Genomic DNA, 20,298 nt, shown 5'->3' on the forward strand with positions numbered 1-20,298 from the left:
GTCTCTGTTTTTCTACTCTTGGTTCCCTCCAGAGTGTTTTTGATCTCATGTATTGCATTATTCATTTTTAATTGACTTTTTTATTTCTTCTAGGTCTTTATTAAACATTTCTTGCATCTTCTCAATCTTTGTCTCCAGGGCTATTTATCTGTAACTCCATTTTGTTTTCAAGATTTTGGATCATTTTTATTATCATTATTATAAATTCTTTTTCAGGTAGATTCCCTATCTCCTCCTCTTTTGTTTGCCTTGGTGGGCATTTTTCATGTTCCTTTACCTGTTGGGTATTTCTCTGCCTTTTCATCTTGTTTAGATTGCTGTGTCTGGAGTGGGCTTTCTGTGTTCTGGAGGTCTGTGGTTCCCTTTTATTGTGGAGGTTTTACCCAGTGGGTGGGGTTGGACGATTGGCTTGTCAAGGTTTCCTGGTTAGGGAAGCTTGCATCGGTATTCTGGTGCATGGAACTAGATTTCTTCTCTCTGGAGTGCAATGGAGTGCCCAGTAATGAGTTTTGAGATGGGTCTATGTGTTATGTGTGACTTTGGGCAGCCTGTATGTTGACGCTCAGGGTTATGTTCCTGTGTTCCTGGAGAATTTGCGTGGTATGTCTTTCTCTGAAACTTACTGGCTCTTGGGTGGTGGTTGGTTTCAGTGTAGGTATGGAGGCTTTTGGATGGTCTCTTATTACTTAATGTTTCATGTAGTCAGGAGTTTTCTGGTGTTCTCAGGTTTTGGGCTTAAGTCTCCTGCCTCTGGATTTCAGTCTTATTCTTCCAGTAGTCTCAAGACTTCTCCAACTATACAGAACTGATAATAAAACTTCTAGGTTAATGGTGAAAAGATTCTCCCCCATGAGGGACACGCAGAGAGGTTCACAGAGTTACATGAAAAAGAGGAGAGGGAGGAGGGAGATAGAGATGAGCAGGAGGAGAAAAAGGGAGACTCGAGGAGAGAGACAGATCTACACAGTTGTCTGTTCCCCGAGTGTTCTCCGTAGCCCAGACACCAACAAAGATTCACAGAATTGGATTGGGAAGAGAAGGGGGAAGGAGGAAATAGAGGTGTTCTGAGGTAGAAAACAGAGAGTCAAAATTGGGAGAGAGTAATCAACACACTCCTGAATAAAAATGGGAACTGAATGTTGGATTTTTAAATGTCCAAAATTTATATCACATACTGAAAAACAAAAATTAAAAATCTAGAGTAGAGGTTAGACTCTTAAAAATACAATATTAAAAACAAAACACAGAAAATTTTGGAAATATATATGAAGTTTGGTTTAAAAATAGGGCTTGTCTTTTTTTTTTTTTTTTTTTTTGCAAGGTCATAGTGAAATGAAAATGAAAATTAAGAAGTAGTAGAGGAGTAATAGAGGACTTTAAAAGGAAATAAGAGAGAAAGAAAAAAAATAAAAAATAAAAGATAAAAGAAAAAGAAAAAAAATTTTTTTCCTAATTAAAAAAATCGTAAAAATCTATGAAAATGAAAGTTAAGGAGTAATAGGGGAGTAATAGGGAATTTTAAAAGAAAATAAAAGAGAAAAAATAAAAAAGAAAAGAAAAGGAAAAAAATTTTTAATTAAAAAAAAAAAGTAAAAATATATCTAGGAATTTCTCTGGAGCTGTTGCGGTCAGTGTGGGTTCGGTTCAGTTTCAGATAGCTCTTCATTCCAGCTTACACTTCTCAATATCTACAGGCCCCTTCCGGTGTAGTCGGTGTTATCTACAGGGATTTTATTTTTTTATTTTTTTCCCCTGTCTACACATTTATTTTTTTTTTATTTATTTTTTTTTATTAGTTGGAGGCTAATTACTTCACAACATTTCAGTGGGTTTTGTCATACAGGGATTTTAATCTGTTGCACCAGTCCCTTCTGAAGTGGTTCCCTTTGTTTATTTGGCTTCTGTTTGCCAGTCTCTTCAGTGCCTAATTGCTGCCCTGACACAGGTGGGCGGAGGTGGTCTCTTATTCAGGTTGCTAGTTCTGTCGCGCTGCAGGGAGGGACTGGCGCTGCTTTCCCCGTCTATGCTGCTCAGGCTCCCGGCTGCTGTATATGGAGCGTGCCCTGCGCTGTGTGCAGTTCCAGCCCTCGAGTGTTCCACAAAAGCGCGGACTCGGCTGCGCCTCCGTTTTATGCCTTCCCCAGCCCAAGCAGCTCAGGCAGCCAGGAGCTTGACGGGTGCACTCTCCCCGGGTGCGGCGAGCCTTCTCCCCTCCGCGGTCCCAGCCTCAGTTTCTGCCCACGCCAGTTGGGTGCGTGCACCTTCTCCCCTCCGCGTCCCCAGCCCCGGTCTCCACCAGTGCTGGTTGGGTACGTGCGCCCTGGTTCTAGCCGCGACCCTCCCGGTGGATGTTGACCATCCAGAATCTCAGGAAGTCTTTGGTTAGAAACTGGAGGCCTGTTTGCAGTGTGGTAGGGGATGCGGTCCTTGGGGCCAAGCCTGCCCCTTTCCCCTCCCCCCTGCCTCCTGCCTCCAGCGGGGCTGGGCCGGTCCGAAGCCGGCTAGCTCCTCTGGACTTGCTCGGTCCCTTTGTTCTGTGAACGGCCGGCAGTGTGTTCGGGCTGGTTAATTTTCTCTGTCTCTCTTGCTATCCCACAGTTCAAGTTGGCAACTCACAAAAGCTCCCTCCGATTGCCCTCAGGGCACTCAGGCCCGGTCCTTACCCTAAGCAATGCCGCCCGCTCCTCTCCATTTTGCCCCCACTTGCTGGGGGCAGATGCGGACATCTGGGGTACTTTTCTGCTGGGAGTTGCTTTTAGGCAAGTAATCTGTGGGTTTTATTTATTTTTCTCCTCCCAGTCAGGTTGCCCTCTGAGACTCAAAAACTTCCCCCAGACCCGCCAGTGCGAGAGTTTCCTGGTGTTTGGAAACTTCCTCTATTAAGACTCCCTTCCTGGGACGGATCTCCGTCCTTAGCTCTTTTGTCTCTCTTTTTATCTTTTATATTTTGTCCTACCTCCTTTTGAAGACAATGGGCTGCTTTTCTGGGCGCCTGATGACCTCAGCTAGCAATCAGTTGTTTTGTGAAGTTTGCTCTGCGTTCAATTGTTCTTTCGATGAATTTGTAGGGGAGAAAGTGGTCTCCCCGTCCTATTCCTCCACCATCTTGGTTCCTCCCCCCTAACATTTATTTTAAATGCGGAAAAAAAAAAAAAACCTAGAGAAGTATTTTAAGTTTTCTATGTTTGTTTTTATGACCAGCCCCTCTTCACCTTTATCATCCAACTGTCATAAGAAAACGTGTCTCTTTTCATCACAAGCATTTTAATCTTTGAGAATTTTTTCACAAATGCCCTGTGTAGAGACTGAATCATAAGTCAACCATCAGTTCAGTTCAGTTCAGTTCAGTGGCTCAGTTGTGTCTGACTCTTTGGGATCCCATGGACTGCAGCATGCCAGGCCTCCCTGCCCATCACCAACTCCCGGAGTTTACTCAAACTCATGTCCATTGAGTCGGTGATGGCATCAAACCATCTCATCCTCTGTCATCCCCTTCTCCTCCCGCCTTCAATCTTTCCCAGCATCAGGGTCTTTTCCAATGAATCAGTTCTTCGCATCAGGTGGCCAAAGTATTGGAGTTTCAGCTTCAACATCAGTCCTTCCAATGAATATTCAGGACTCATTTCCTTTAGGATTGACTGGTTGGATCTCCTTGCAGTCCAAGAGATTTTCAAGAGTCTTCTCCAACACCACAGTTCAAAATCATCAATTCTTCAGCATTCTGCTTTCTTTATAGTCTAACTCTCACATCCATACATGACTACTGGAAAAACCATAGTCTTGACTAGATGGACCTTTGTTGGGAAAGTAATGTCTCTGTTTTTCAATATGCTGTCTAGGTTGGTCATAACTTTTCTTTCTTCCAAGGAGCAAACGTCTTTTAATTTCATGGCTGCAGTCACCATTTGCAGTGCTTTTGGAGCCCACAAAAATAAAGTCTGTCACTCTCTCCATTGTTTCCCCATCTATTTCCCAAGAAGTGATGTGACCAGATGCCATGATCTTAGTTTTCTGAATGTTGAGTTTTAAGCCAACTTTTAACTCTCCTCTTTCACTTTCATCAAGAGGCTCTTTAGTCCTTCCTTGCTTTCTGCCATAAGGGTGGTGTCATCTGCCTATCTGAGGTTATTGGTATTTCTCCTGGCAATCTTGATTCCAGCCTGCGCTTCATCCAGCCTGCATTCCGCATGATATACTCTACATATGAGTTATATAAGCAAGATGACAATATACATTCTTGATGTACTCCTTTTCCTATTTTGAACCAGTCTGTTGTTCCATGTCCAGTTCTAAATGTTGCTTCTTGACCTGCATACAGATTTCTCAGGAGGCAGGTCAGTTGGTCTGGTATTCCCATTTCTTTAAGAATTTTCCAGAGTTTGTTGTAATCCACACAGTCAAAGGCTTTGGCATAGTCAATAAAACAGAAATAGATCTTTTTCTGGAACTCTCTCACTTTTTTGATGATCCATCCGATGCTGGCAATTTGATCTCTGGTTCCTCTGCCTCTTCTAAATCCAGCTTGAACATCTGGAAGTTCACAGTTCATGTACTGTTGAAGCCTGACTTGGAGAATTTTGAGCATTACTTGGCTATCGTGTGAGATGAGTGCAATTGTGCAGTAGTTTGAGCATTCTTTGACATTGCCTTTCTTTGGGATTGGAATGAAAACTGACCTTTTCTAGTTCTGTGGTCACTGCTGAGTTTTTCTAAATTTGCTGGCATATTGAATGCAGCACTTTCACAGCATCATCTTTCAGGATTTGAAGTAGCTCAACTGGAATTCCATCACCTCCACTAGCTTTGTTCATAGTGATGCTTCCTAAGGCCCACTTGACTTCACATTCCAGGATATCTGGCTCTAGGTGTGTGATCACACCATTGTGATTATCTGGGTCATGAAGATCTTTTTTGTACAGTTCTTCTGTGTATTCTTGCCACCTGTTCTTAATATCTTCTGCTTCTGTTAGGTGCATACCATTTCTGTCCTTTATTGAGAGACTAGAGATCTCTTCAAGAATATTAGAGATACCAAGGGAACATTTCATGCAAAGATGGACTCAGTAAAATACAGAAGTCAGCATTAGCAATATTTCATTCCATTGTTCAGTTCAGTTCAGTTGCTCAGTTGTGTTCAACTCTTTGTGACTCCATGAACTGCAGCACGCCAGGCCTTCCTGTCCATCACCAACTCTCAGAGTTCACCCAAACCCATGTCCATTGAGCCAGTGATGCCATCCAACCATCTCATCCTCTGTTGTCCCCTTCTCCTCATGCCCTCAGTCTTTCCCAGCATCAGGGTCTTTTCAAATGAGTCAGTTCTTCACATCAGGTGGCCAAATATTGGAGTTTCAGCTTCAACATCAACATCAGCTTCAACTGATGTTGAAGCAGTTTCAGCTTCAACATCAGTCCTACCAGCGAACACCCAGGACTGATCTCCTTTAGGATGATTGTTAAGCAGAAGTTATCCTGATACTTGTTAAAAATCGCAAGGAAGATTTTATTCGAGACTATTGTGATAGTGGGAGAGGTTGAACTCAACTCCAAGTACAGACAGGGATGAGTAGGACTTTATAGCTGGTGACAGGATGAGGGAGAGCATGACAGATTACTAAGAGGAGCTCCTTAAGATATTTATGATATTAAGGTGGGGATGAGAAAAGGAACTTGGTTAGATACCAAGGCGGAGGATGAGGAGCTTGATTGGATTTCAAGAGTGGGAAGGATTCTTAATAAACTGTTTAAGGAGAGTTCTTTTCTAAAAATGGATTCAGCAGGTCAAGATTGAGACATTATCAAGAAGAGGGCTCAAAGGAGCCTGACTAAAGTTTTGTCAAGAAGGGAGTCTTTGTGACCATAACCTTCTACATTTGGATTTACTCACTAATATGGATGATGATCTGACTGTGGCTCAGATTATCAGCTCCTTTTTGCAAAATTAAGCCTCAAATTAAAGAAAGTATGGAAGCCCATTAGGCCATTCAGGTATGACCTAAATCAAATCTCTTATGATTATACAGTAGAGGTGACAAATAGATTCAAAGGACTATATCTGATTGAGTGCCTGAAGAACTGTGGATGGAACTTTGTAACATTGTACAGGAGTTGGTGACCCAAACCATCCCCAAGAAAAACAAATGCAAGAAGGCAAAGAGGTTGTTTGAGGAGGCCTTACAAATAGCCATGAAAAGAAGAGAAACATAAGGCAAAGGAGAAAGGGAAAGATATACCCAGCTGAATGCAGAGTTCCAGAGAATAGCAAGATAGATAAGAAAGCCTTAAGTGAACAATGCAAAGAAATGAAGGAAAACAATAGAATGGGAAAGAGTAGAGATTTCTTTAAGAAAATTAGAGACACCAAGGGAACATTTCATGCAAAGATAGGCACAATAAAGGGCAAAAATGGCAAATACCTAACAGAAGCAGACGAGATTAAGAAAAGGTGGCAAGAATACACAGAAGAACTGTACAAAAAAGTCTTAATGACTCAGATAACCAATGGTGTGATCACTCACCTAGAGCCAAACATCCTGGAGTGTCAAGTGGGCCTTAGGTAGTATCATTACTAATGAAGCTAGTGGATATGATGGAATTCCAACTGAGCTACTTCAAATCCTAAAAGACGATGCTTTGAAAGTGCTTCACTCATTATGCCAGGAAATTTGGAAAAACTCAGCAGTGGTCACAGGACTAGAAAATGTCAGTTTTCATTCCAATCCCAAAGAAAGGCAATGCCAAAGAATGTTCAGATTGCACTCATTTCACATGCTAGCAAGATTATGCTCAAAATCGTTCAAGATAGGCTTTAACACTGCATGAACCAAGAACTTCCAGATGTACAAGCTGGATTTAGAAAAGGCAGAAGAACCAGAGATACATTGCCACAATACACTTGGATCATAGAAAAAGCAATGGAATTCCAAAAAAAACATCTATTTCATTGATTGTGCTAAAATCTTTGACTGTGTGGATCACAACAAACTGTGGAATATTCTTAATGACATGGAAATACCAGAAAAATACCAGAATAAAAAAAAAATACCAGAAAAAAATCACATTGTCTGCCTTCTGAGAAACCTCTATGCAGAATAAAAAGCAACAGTTAGAACTAGACATGGAACAACAATCTGGTTCCAAGTTGGGAAAGGAGTACATCAAGGCTGTATATTTTCACCCTTCTTATTTAACTTATATGCAGAGTACATCATGTGAAATGCCAGGCTGTCTGAATCACAAGCTGGAATCAATTGCAGGGACAAATACAAACAATCTCAGATATCCAGATGATATCACCCTTATGACAAAAAAAAAAAAAATGAAGAGAAGCTAAAGAGCCTCTTGATGAAGGTGAAAAAGCAGAGAGTGAAAAAGCTGGCTTAAAACTCAACATTCAAAAAACAAAGATCATGGTATTCGGTCCCATCACTTCATGACAAATAGATGGGGAAAATGTGGAAACAGTGGCAGATTTTATTTTGGGGGGCTCCAAAATCAATGCAGATGGCCACTGCAACCACAAAATTAAAAGACACTTGCTCCTTGGAAGAATAGCTGTGACAAACCTAGACAGCATATTAAAAAGCAGAGATGTCACTTTGCCAACAAAAGTCCTTATAGTCCAAGCTATGGTTGTTCCAGTAGTCATGTATGGATGTGAGAGTTGGACCATAACAAGGCTGAGCACTGAAGAATTGATGCTTTCAAACTGTGGTAGTGGAGAAGACTCAAGAGTCCTTTGGACAGCAAGATCAAACCAGTCCATCCTGAAGGAAATCAACCCTGCATATTCATTGGAGGGACTGAAGCTGAAGCTGAAGCTCCAATACTTTGGCTACCTGATGTGAAGAGCTGACTCATTGGAAGACCCTGATGCTGGGAAAAACTGAGGGCAAGAGGAAAAGGAGGTGACAGAGAATGAGATGTTTGGATGGTATCACTGACTCAGTGGATGTAAATTTTAGCAAATTCAGGGAGATAGTGAAGGACAGGGAAGGCTGGTGTGCTACAGTTCATGGGTCACAAAGTGTCGGACTTGACTTAGCAACTGTCTTCAAAACAACAACAGTGGCCCAATTTGAGTTTCCCAGGTGGCACCAGTGGTAAAGAACCCACCTGTCAATGCAGAAGACATAAGAGATGGGAGTTCAGCCTCTGAGTTGAGAAGATCCCCTGGAGGAGGGCATGGCAACCCACTCCAGTATTCTTGCTAGAGAATCCCATAGACAGAGGAGCCTACTGGGCTGCAATCCATGAGGTCGCGAAGAGTTGGACATCACTGAAGCGACTTAGCACACACACTCACGTGGCTCCATTGAGAATGCTAGAAATATTGTCCTAGTTCTATATCTGTGGAAGATAAGCTCTGTTATCATTCATAATGCTATTGTAGGTGAGTGGAATCAAGGTCTTTATCAGCATGAAGTCTTTTAGCACAACTATACCCACACTGCTAATTTGTTCCAAATGAAATCCAGGAAATCCAATCAAACTCAGAGAATGATGAGAATATTTGTAGTATTTGTATTGAACTGCTTGCCAGGCACTACCCTGGATAATTTATGTCAATTAATCATGCATATCCTCACTGCAATCTTCTGATGTAAGTACTATTATAATATCATCCTCATCCCAGGATTTCAGGCAGAGAAGCTAAAGCACATAGCAGTTACAAAACATGTCCAAAGTTACTTAATTAAAATATGTCAGAGTTGCAATTGGAACCTAAGTAACATAACTTTTGGAATGGTGCTCCTAACTGCTGTGCATTCCTTTTTCCATGAAATCTCTAGCCCTCCTTTTTCCCAAGCAAACGCAGACAACTGGGAGTTGGGTGAACAGGCAGTAGAAGGATATATTAAGATGTTTGTGGAAGTCCATGTATTTTGGCACATTCTTCACATTTAGAGCTCTTTCTCTCTACTACCTAGTGCCGTACTTTAGATAGCAGGTCACCAGTAATTTTGTTTTGTTGGATGAATGATGAGTGAATAAATTGCTACATGATATTCAGTTCCCGATCACCAGTGAGATAACCAAATTAATGTTTCTCAAACTCTGGCACACCGAGGAGAGCTGCAATGGCAATATTTTAGGACAAGAAAGCATTATCTGCATTTCACAATACACAGGTGATTGCAGCAGTTCCTGGGAGCTCCGCCCACAGAGCCCTCCTGTCAGCTTGGGCTGAGCTGGACCTCCGCCTCATGGATATAACAGTGCAATGAACCTTCCTGTCCTGAGCTTTTAGATATCCACTGATGAGAGGCTGTTGGGTCATGGGATGCTGTGGATGCCCCTACCATTGCTTCTTAGACCTGATTTAAATTATTCTGCTACATTTCCTGCTCTACTCTTACCTTCACTTTTTGTCCAAGAGAAACCTGAAGCCTGAAAAAGAAAGACAAGAGGTAAGAAGGAAACAAGAAATGAACAGAGTCCCAGATATTGCTAAAGTTATTAGTAGGAGTGACAAGCTAAATGAGCCTTGGGGTGACAGACTGGTTCATTATTTCATTTTCACTTTTCCATGGTCTCCACTATAGCTCATCAGAACTCATTTATCCTAAGAAATCAATTACTTCCTGTGAAGTAGAATCAATAAATCTGCAATGTTCTAAATTGCTTAAAAATGAGTACTTGGTTCACCTGGGGCCGTGAAGTATAACCCAAATAATGGTTGTGAGTTATTTAAATGTTTGAGTGAAGAAAAATTGCTTTTTGCTATGACTGCATGATGTGAAATGCTGAACTTTTGTGGAGGCCAAGGACCAATGGGGTTGGGTGGAGGTGGTTGTTGCTGATCTCTGAAATTCAATTCTGCCCTGAGTGTGTGCATTACCAAGTGTCACTTCAGCATGTCTGGTGGAGGTTGATAGTCTAAGAGTTTTTATATGGGGTTCAAACATAGACTACAGTAGCAAGGAACTTGAGAGCTCCAGGGAGGAATATGATATTTCAGGTGCATTTGGTTATTTTATTGAATTTGCCTGGAAAAATCAATTTGAAACTTTAATTTGCACACTCAGAGCAGAGGTTAATCATTTCATCTCATGCCTGACAATAGATTTGTGTGTGTTTGTGTGTGTGTGTGTGTGTTTTCATTAAATAAGCAACTTCAAAGTGTTCAAAAGGCAGCTTATTGTATTTCATTGGGCATGGGGGAATTGGACTGATACATTCATTCTATAAATATTTTGCCAACATTTTTGCTTCACCTGGCTTCTCCATGGGACATGTTCTAAGTGTTTACAAACCAAAGTAATGATTTATTAGACTTTGGCAGTGTTTTAAAAAAAGATATTAATAGCACATTTAAATTGCGAAGTGAAATTAGTACAATAATATGAAAGACATATGATTGTATAGACTAACTGAAAGGTCACTACTCAGTGCTTAATTAACTCATATTCTTTTTTGAAGTAAAGGGATATAAAAGTAATGCTAATTAACTTGTAGTCAGTTAACTTTGTAAATAAAAGACACTTTCAGACTAGTTTCTTATCCTCTCTGAGCCTCAATTTTCTCATTTGTAATAATCATGCTTGCCTCAAATGGTTGATGTAGGAATAAGTAGGATAATACACATGGAACGCTTACCAGAAGGCTTAGCACAGAGGTCCTGGCTATTATTGTCATTGCTGTTGTTAGTCAAAGTTCAAGGCTGTAGGACAGAGCCAGGTATGTTTTACTCTAAACAATTAGCATAAATTTTTCCCAGTGGGAAAATTGGATGGAGGGACTCTTTGTACTGCTCTATAATAACAGTGTCAGTGTGAACTTATATAGGACTCTGGCCTTTCTGGCTATCTAATAGGAATGTAGAACAAAGGCTGATGTGGAAATCTTAAGATGAGCAGCAAGAGTTAAGGAACCGATCATGCTCTCCCTGGAGTGGGGCCACCACAGCTTTGCCCAGCAGTTGTTGCCTTGAGTGCACTCAAGGCGTCAGCTTGAGTGAACTACAAAAATCATTCCAGTTTCCTTTATTTTCAAACTGAACAACTTATAGGGGTGAAGATGCACACTCTTTACCCTGAGCCTATGTATTTAAGGGCTTCTCACTAGTTTTGTGCAGAAGGAAACAAGCTCTGGAGACAGAATTCCTGGATTCAAATTCCTGTTCTTATCTTGCCATCAGACTGGCATAGGTTACTTAAGCTCCCTGAGAGAAGAGGCTTCATTAGTCACCTCATGTAGTTATTGTAAGGATTACGTAAAATAATTGCATGCCATGTGGGACATTTTCTGCAACTGTTGTGCATGCTAAGTCACTTCAGTCACGTTCTACTGTTTGCAACCTTATGGACTGTAGCCCTCCGAGTTCCTTTGTCCGTGGGATTCTCTAGTCTAACATACTTGAGTACTAGTCTCAATAAATGTTAGTGACCCATTATTCCTTTGGGTCGATGATACTTTCACTGAGAAGTGTTAAAAGAGAAACTGAGGCATATTAAGACTTTAAAGAGTTTATTTGAGTGAAAATCAATTAGAATGAGGCAGCACCAAAGCATAAGAGATTAGAAACCTTCTGTTAACAGAGGTTATAGGAAAGACAATTTTTCAAAAACACTATGGAATAAGACCTTTTAGTTTTAAATTTTAAACAAGTTATTATGTTTTAAGTATTGTAATATCAGAAACCTTAGGGAAACTTGCTATAAAATTGTTTCTATAGTGATTTATTCCAGTTTCTTTCCATCACATTCTGGCAGAAAATATTCATTGTCCCTGAAGAGTGAACATCTCTGGTTGGCATATGAAGTATTTGAGAGTTAAACTCATAAAAGAATGTCTTTATCTTGAGCAGAAGATAAACACGGAGACTATTAACGTTTTGTTTCTTCATTTGCGGGAACTCAGCAATGTTCTTTCTGTAGCTACTTTAGTTTTGACATTCTTTGCAGTTGGGTCAACAATGCTGTTTTTAGAAACGTTTCTACCCATGATATACTATATTTTAAAGCCCATCTTCCCCACTGAGTATGGTATGCTGAGTTTTCCTTTATAGTTTACCTGAGTATGATAATTGATATATTTTGGAATTGTGGTCTGTTTTTAATTCTTCTAAGGATGAGAAACAAAATAAGGTGTGAGGTCCTGAGAGGTGTCTGGCATATTTTAACAGTCTCAAATGAAAAAATCAGGTGTTCAGTTCGGACACTCAGTCATGTCCAACTCTTTGCGACCCCATGGACTGCAGCACCCCAGGCTTCCTGTTCATCACCAACTCCCGGAGTTTGAACAGATTCATGTCCATTGAGTTGGTGATGCTATCCAGTCATCTCATCCTCTGTCATCCCCTTCTCCTCCTACCTTCAACCTTTCCCAGCATCAGGGTCTTTTCAAATGAGTCAGTCTTCACATCAGGTGGTCAAAGTATTGGAGCTTCAGCTTCAGCATCAGTCCTTCCAATGAATATTCAGGACTGATTTCCTTTAGGATTGACTGGTTGGATCTCCTTGTTGTCCAAGGGACTCTCAAGAGTCTTCTCCAACACCACAGTTTAAAAGCATCCATTCTTTGGTGCTCAGCTTTCTTTATAGTCCAACTCTCAAATCCATACATGACTACTGGAAAAACCATAGCTTCGAGTAGATGGACCCTTTCCATCTTTTATGGACCTTTTCCATGCTTTTATGTCTCTGCTTTTCAATATGCTGTCTAGGTTGGTCATAGATTTTCTTCCAAGGAGCAAGCATCTTGTAATTTCACAGTACAGTCACAATCTGCAGTGATTTTGGAGCCCAAGAAAATAAAATCTGTCATTGTTTCCACTGTTTCCCCATCTATTTGCCAGGAAATGATGGGACCAGATGCCATGGTCTTAGTTTTCTGAATGCTGAGTTTTAAGACAACTTTTTCGCTCTCCTCTTTCACTTTCATAAAGAGGCTTTTAGTTCTTCTCTTGCTGCCATAAGGGTGGTGTCATCTGAGTGTCTAAGGTTATTGATATTTCCCCCAGCAATCTTGATTCCAGCTTGTGCTTCATCCAGCCCGGCATTTTGCATGATGTACTCTGCATGTAAGTTAAATAAACAGGGTGACAGCATACAGCCTTGATGTACTCCTTTACAGATTTGGAACCAGTCTGTTCCAAACTCAGGTGTGAGGCTTGGGAAACTGATTTTTGAATGAGTTCTACAAGTAGTCCATATGGGCATCACTATTCTAGCAATTCTACTTTAAATTCATGATATACCAGCTGACAACTTCATCTCTCAAATTAAAGAAAACACTTATGTGAAAAATAAAATAGTCCTGAGAAGCAAAAAGAAATTGGTTGCTGAAGTAAAGGCGTCAAAAGTTTGTAGTGTAAACTTTGAGGCTTTTATTTTATTTCGTTTATCTTTTAATTGAAGTATAGTTGATTTACAATGTTGTGTTAGTTTTAGGTGTAAGCACAGTGATTGAGTCATATATATATGTATAGGGTAAAGAATTTAAAAAAAAAAATATATATATATGGTATATATATTCTTTTTCAGATTCTTTACCTTTTATAGATTATTACAAAACATTGAATGAATTTCCCTGTGCGATATAATAGGGCTTTGTTGGCTATTTTATGTAGAGTGGTGTGTATATGCTAATCCCAAAGGGGTACAGATACAAGAAGATTTATTTGTATGCTTCATTCACTCAACAAACACACATTGTACACCTATCACCTATCACAGCTCAAATTGCTGGGGATACAAAAATAAAAAGGAAACAGCCTTCCCTATCAAGTATTTCTCAGTCAAACAGGAGAGAGAATACATGTGTAGCAACAGAACAGAGTTTCTGAGAGCCATAGGAGTACAGCCATGGCTAGATGTACACCCTGGAACTTTGGGAACCTAGATTTTCACAAGCCAGAGAAGAGACGGGTATGTTATTATGGCCTTTGATGCTGTAAGAGAGTGTATTTCAAGGTGGTTTCGAATCCAAACGGAGAAGGCAATGGCACCCCACTCCAGTACTCTTGCCTGGAAAATCCCACGGATGGAGGAGCCTGGTAGGCTACAGTCCATGGGGTCACGAAGAGTCAGACACAGCTGAGCAACTTCACTTTCACGCATTGGAGAAGGAAATGGCAACCCGCTCTAGCGTTCTTGCCTGGAGAATCCCAGGGGCAGGGAAGCCTGGTGGGCTGCGGTCTATGGGGTTGCACAGAGTCGAAGACGACTGAAGCGACATAGCAGCAGCAGCAGCAGAATCCAAATCCAAGAATTCAGATTTTGTAGTTTATCCCTGAGAAGAGACAAATACTGACTTCCCTGATAAGATTGGCTATGATATTAACAAATATTATTTCTAATATGATATAATGAAGTGTTAATATTTGGAAGATCTGCATAATTCAGTGAATTGTTATTTTCCAAATGACCAATCATTATACTATAAAATTATGCATGTGTAAAAGAGTCATCTAAATAGTGAGATAGGCCAGTGATCTTAGTGCAACAGAATACGAAAAGTTCATTGATATGGTCCACGTTGTACTAAACTTTAAGAAAGTGTAATTTGCCAAGTTTTTGGCATAATATAAAAAAGTATATCCATAGTTATCTAGAAAGGCTTATAAAATGTCCCTCCCTTTCCAAATACATATCTGTGTAAGGCCAGACTTTCTCCATATGTTTGACAAAAATAATATAACAGATTGAATAGAGAAACAGATAGAGAAGTCTAGTTGCTTCTACTAAGGCAGCTATTAAAGAAGTTTGTAAAAATGTAAAATGGTGCCAACCTTCTCAATATAGATTTTTTTTTTAATTTTGGAAAATATTAGTCACTATTCAAAACAGTCACTTTTCAAAAAACATGTTATTTCTGTTAACATGTAATGAGCTTATCATGGTTTTAAATAAGTAAGTATTTTAAAATATCAGTTTTATTTTCAAATATGTGAAGTATTGGTAGTCATAACCACATAAAGGCTCTTTGGGATATTCAGTAATTTTGGGTATAAAAGATTCTGAGACAAAAAAGTTAGAGAACAGGTGGTTTAGCTGATCCTAGCAAGAGAGAGACTATTTTACTTATGCTGAACTGTAGGTACATAGAAACAGCATATAGTGACACTTAACCCTAAGAGAAAAGTAATTGGTTGTGTTGCTTATTGATTAAAATATGCTTCACAGATTGCAGCCCAGGAAGTTTTAAGGAGATCTAGCAAGTTTTATCTGGAGAAGGCAATGGCAACCCACTCCAGTACTCTTGCCTGGAAAATCCCATGGGCAGAGGAGCCTGGTGGGCTGCAGTCCATGGGGTCTCGAAGAGTCAGAAACGACTGAGCGACTTCACTTTCACTTTTCATTTTCATGCATTGGAGAAGGAAATGGCAACCCACTCCAGTGTTCTTGCCTGGAGAATCCCAGGGATGGGGGAGCCTGGTGGGCTGCCGTCTATGGGGTCGCACAGAGTCAGACACGACTGAAGTGACTTAGCAGCCGTAGCAGCAGCAAGTTTTATCAGTCAGAGTTCTTTGGTTGAAAGAAACAGAAACCAACTAAGACAACTGGGTTAGTTTTCTATTTTTGTTTAGTAAACTCCTCAAAATAAAGCAGTCTAAAACAACAAGTAAATATCATCTCATAGTTTCCATGCAGTTTTAGAACCCATGGAACTTGTTTTTCAAAATCAGTAGAAGAATCTCTTTCTTTAGGAAGACAGTAATTCTTATAAGGGAATCACTGATTAGATTAGGCCCAAAAAGGATAATCTCCCTTTTCACTTAACTGAGGACATTAATTACAATAAGGTAACATAAACATGGGAGTATAAATCATCATCATTCTTCTGGTTAGAAGCAAATTACTAGTCCTTCCCATTTCCAAGGGAAGCGGATTATGAAGTAAATCATTGGGGATCATTTTAGGATCTGCTTACCATAGTAATGTAAACAAATAGAGAATTTATCAAAAGAAAATGAGGTAACCACACAGTCAAAGGAATGGCTAAAAGTCAGTCTTGGAGAAAGCAAGAAGCCCTTTTCCATTATCCTGAAAGCTATCAAAGACTTGCTTGCTTTTTGTATCAAGAGAACAAGTATTAATTGACTAAATTATCTAGTCAACATGCCAGCACTAGGTGAATCAACTCCATATTGTTTTTTAATGTTGTGTCCCTTTACTCAAAATTAAAGATCCTCCTCCTTGGCTCAGTGGGGCAGAGGGTCTTGAATGACAGCCCCTTGAAGACTATCCACAATGGAGAAAGAGGTGCTGCCTCAAAAGGAGGTTTTGGGACAGTAGAAGGTGAAAGATGCTGGAAGGTCAAAACACAGGTGTCCACAAAAGCCATCAGAATCAAAGGTAGCATAACTTTTCAAAGAGCAAAGGCAGAGTAATATTATCCTTCAATAATATGTACTTATGATGTAAAATCTAACAGATCTTTTATACTTATGAGCTCAAGTTTTGAGGAAAAAAAAAACTTCTGAATACATCGTTATTATATATTCCCATTGACTTGTTTTTTAATGACATGGAGTAGTTTCACATTATATTTTGTTTATTTCATTTATTTCTTATTGCTATGAAAGGAGGACAGACAGCTTTTTGGGGTTTTAAGCAAAAAAATTATTTAGAAATTATTTCCTCATTATATTAGTTCTTCCCAATGACTATCCAGTTGTCTTAATCTTCCTTCCAATGTTCCTTTTATCCTATACCTGAGATGTTCTCTCCTGCCCTAATTTTCTAGCCATCATCAATCATTCCAGTAACATCCAAAATTGCTCTTCCTCTATCAAGAAGACAAAGTTTATATTCCTCTGACTCCAGCTTCTGACCAGAGCACCTCCTAAAAATCACTTTAACACTGTGTATACAAAGTAAAATTTCTGGTATTTTTATCCCCACTGTCTGGTTGGAATCAACCTTTCCTTAATATACAAATAACATTAGCCTCTCATCCCAGGCATTTTGGGAAATTTCCAAGAATGCTTGGTAGGCTTATATTCTCCTGATTACCTCTTATTCTGAATTACTGCTCCCACTGAATTCTTCATTCCTCTTCTTATTTGCTCATCACCTGTTGAGGTTACTCTTTTTTTTTTTTTTTCTTGTGCATATGTGCGAAATTTTTCCTTTTTTTCCTCCCCCAATCATCTATTTATTTATTTATTTATTTTTTCATTTATTTTTATTAGTTGGAGGCTAATTACTTTACAATATTGTAGTGGTTTTTGCCATACATTGACATGAATCAGCCATGGATTTACATGTGTTCCTCATCCCGATCCCCTCTCCCGCCTCCTTCTCCATCCCATCCCTCTGGGTCTTCCCAGTGCACCAGCCCTGAGCACTTGTCTCATGCATCCAACCTAAGCTGGTGATCTGTTTCACCCTTGATAGTATACTTGTTTCAATGCTATTCTCTCAGAACATCCCACCCTCGCCTTCTCCCAGAGTCCAGAAGTCTGTGGTTACTCTTTCCCTACCTCTTCTGATGGCAGACAAGGTTGCCTTTACAAAGAGTACCACTAACATAAATGTATAGCAGGGACTTCCTCAAGGCATGAGCTAACAGAGAGATTATAGCACAAAATCTAAAAAAAAATTTTTTTATTTCACTGTACTTATCTCACTGCTTCATTATCTACAGCACAAATTTTTATTCACATTCCTTTTCCCCAGAGAGCTCCCACCATTGCAGTCAGGCCCTCTCTCTTCTCTCTAGAATATCTCCCCCCTTTATATAATGTATATACTTCCTGTCATGTGGAAGGGATGAGATGTGATTGTTATCATGACTAAACATGCCTGTAGTTGTAAAAAGAAATGATCTGTATAACAGAATTTCTCCCTTCCTCATAACTGAATTGTAAATCTCTATGTATAATATCATCACTTTACATTTTACTAGTATTATCTTTTTTTTTCTTTGTAAGCTTTTCCTGAGGAGAAAAATGCTTTATATCTGTTAAAAATGTTTCTAGGCATATCTGAGCCAACACCAATTCCAGATACAATTTTTTTTGGTGGGAGGAGTGGGGGAGATGATATAATTGAAAAGGGTAATTAAACTGTGGAATTATTCACTGAGAAAAGTTATACATTTTTTTAAAGTGCTAGAAATGTTATTGAATTTTTAAAGGACAGTTTTGAAAATGTCATTCTGAACTTGTACTAAAGAAAGGTTAAGGTCAGTATATGCTGCATGTATGATGTGTGTATATGTGTGTGTACATGTATAATGTATGGCTATTTATATATGTGTGTAAACATGTGCTAAGATGCTCCTCCACTTCTCTGTCATTTTTGTCCTTTAGTAGCACTGTGACTTTTCTCTTTAAATTTGATAGAAATCTAAAAATACTTTCTCAAGAAAAGGAAGGAGGAATTTCTGAAGTTTTTGATTAATTTTACCTACATAGCCTGCAAATTGTGGTTTCTATTTTTAATGTGTCTTTACTCAATTTCCTTTTCTTTTCTTTAGCCTGTTCTTCCCTTCCTCTTGTCTCTCCAGATCTATGTATTTATTTTTACTTTCAGATACTGAGGTATTTTTTGCAGACTGCCCTGCAATCTGACAGTGTGTCCTTTGATGTATTCTGAGCTGCTTTTTCAAAAAAAACCATGACATATAAAATCCCTGCTTTCCTTCCTGTGTGAATATTTGACTTAAAAACCAAACAGTCTGCTTTCTGCTGCTGCACATCCCAGCAGTGGGACCTGTGCTGCTCACTGCCTGTCTCACCTTTCGTGCCCCAGGAGGTACCTCAGCTGCTCCAGGGAGTGGTTGATCCTGAGAGAGTTGCTGATGGTGGGCAGAGTTCCTTAGAGGTGAGGAGCCCCCCTTTGGTCCCTCCAGAAAAGTCACTTGCATTTGCTCACTCCGTGATGGTGAAGGATGGCAGGCATGGAGGCCACCTGGCTTCTTAGCATGCTGAGTCTGAACATTCAGCATGAGCCTTGCCTCTCCATATATTTTTTGCACATCCATTTCAATGCACAGTATTTCATGTTACACAAAAGGATTCATACAGGCTTTGACACAAAACTTGAGGATTTCTGTGGAACTGGAGAGCAAAGTTTCTGTGAGTTTTGAAGCCTTACCCTTGGCACCTTTATTTCATTTAGAACAGGGTCGGGGAGATCCCCTGGAGAAGGAAATGGCAACCTATTCCAGTATTCTTTCCTGGGAAATCCCATGGACAGATGAGCCTGGTGGGCTACAGTCCATGGGGCCACAAAACAGTCGGACATGACTAAATAAAAAATAATCCAAATGACAAAACGTAGCAACTAAAACAAAAACTTATTTCCTTTAAAATTTTATTGTTCTTAATCAATACTGTCCTCCCTTTCTTGACCTCTGAGCACTTTTATACAAGTAAGTTTACCCTGCACTCTAAATTAGTGAATATACAGATGCTAAAAATCTGCATCATGGAGGTAGCAAGTTATTTTTAAGGGCCTTTAAAGTTACATAGAGGCCCACACTCAATACAATACATCCCCTAGGAATGAGTTCTGTTCAGAGAGCACATTCATAAGTCCAGTTTGTTTGTAAATCCAACAAGGTTAGCCTAGGTACCCAATTAACACAATTGGCTATAACCTATTGTATTGTAATAGGTTTATAATTCTTTTCACACAAATAATACATTAAAAAACAAACACAAAATAAAGAAAACATTTTTAATCTTACAGTACAGTACCTTGAAAAGTATTTAGTACAGCACAGCAGCTGGCATACAGGAGCTGGCATTGGGTCAACAAGAAGAGTTATTAACTAGAGGAAGGAGAGGTGGTGGGAGATGTGAAGTTGAAGGATCATCAGCAATAGGAGATGGAGGTCAAGCTGCAATTTCATTCACACCTGATGTTGATGGCAAAAGTTCTGTTTCCTTGCTGGATTCAATTCTATCTATCCTCTTATAAAAATGATCCAGTGATGTCTGGGTAGTAGCTCTTTTTTTTTTTTTTTTCTTGTCATAGATGACATCCTGGGCTTGAAATAAAGATATTGTATTACCGTACTCTTTACAGCACTATACAGTGAAGTACACAAAATCATAATCTCTTGTAGAGGATGTACACACATTACAAGTATACCAGACACATGGACTAACTTACATGATTAGACATGTGAATGCAGATTTGCATCTTTGAAAGTTTGCAACTTGAAGGTTGGTATGTAGGGAACTTACTGTAAATGAAATGTCCTAATTCAGTCATTGACATGCAGCAGACATAGGCAGCACTGTGGTCCCATGAATCAGAGACAACACAGAGGATTATTTCCCTGTGAACAACTCAACTCTCTTCACGGGCTGGACTCTAGACCTGTTGATACTTTCAA

At 39.6% G+C, this 20,298-nt stretch overlaps 1 protein-coding gene and 1 pseudogene across 1 annotated transcript in view; one reads left to right on the plus strand and one right to left on the minus strand.

The window, feature by feature from the left end:
* Positions 1 to 18,936, minus strand: part of LOC133043097 (large ribosomal subunit protein eL32-like) — a 47,421-nt pseudogene extending 28,485 nt beyond the window's left edge.
* Positions 1 to 20,298, plus strand: part of FAR2 (fatty acyl-CoA reductase 2) — a 183,458-nt gene that overhangs the window by 93,567 nt on the left and 69,593 nt on the right. The window lies entirely within an intron of this gene.

This window comes from Dama dama, chromosome 22, assembly GCF_033118175.1.
Source record: "Dama dama isolate Ldn47 chromosome 22, ASM3311817v1, whole genome shotgun sequence".
Taxonomy (NCBI): Eukaryota; Metazoa; Chordata; class Mammalia; order Artiodactyla; family Cervidae; genus Dama; species Dama dama.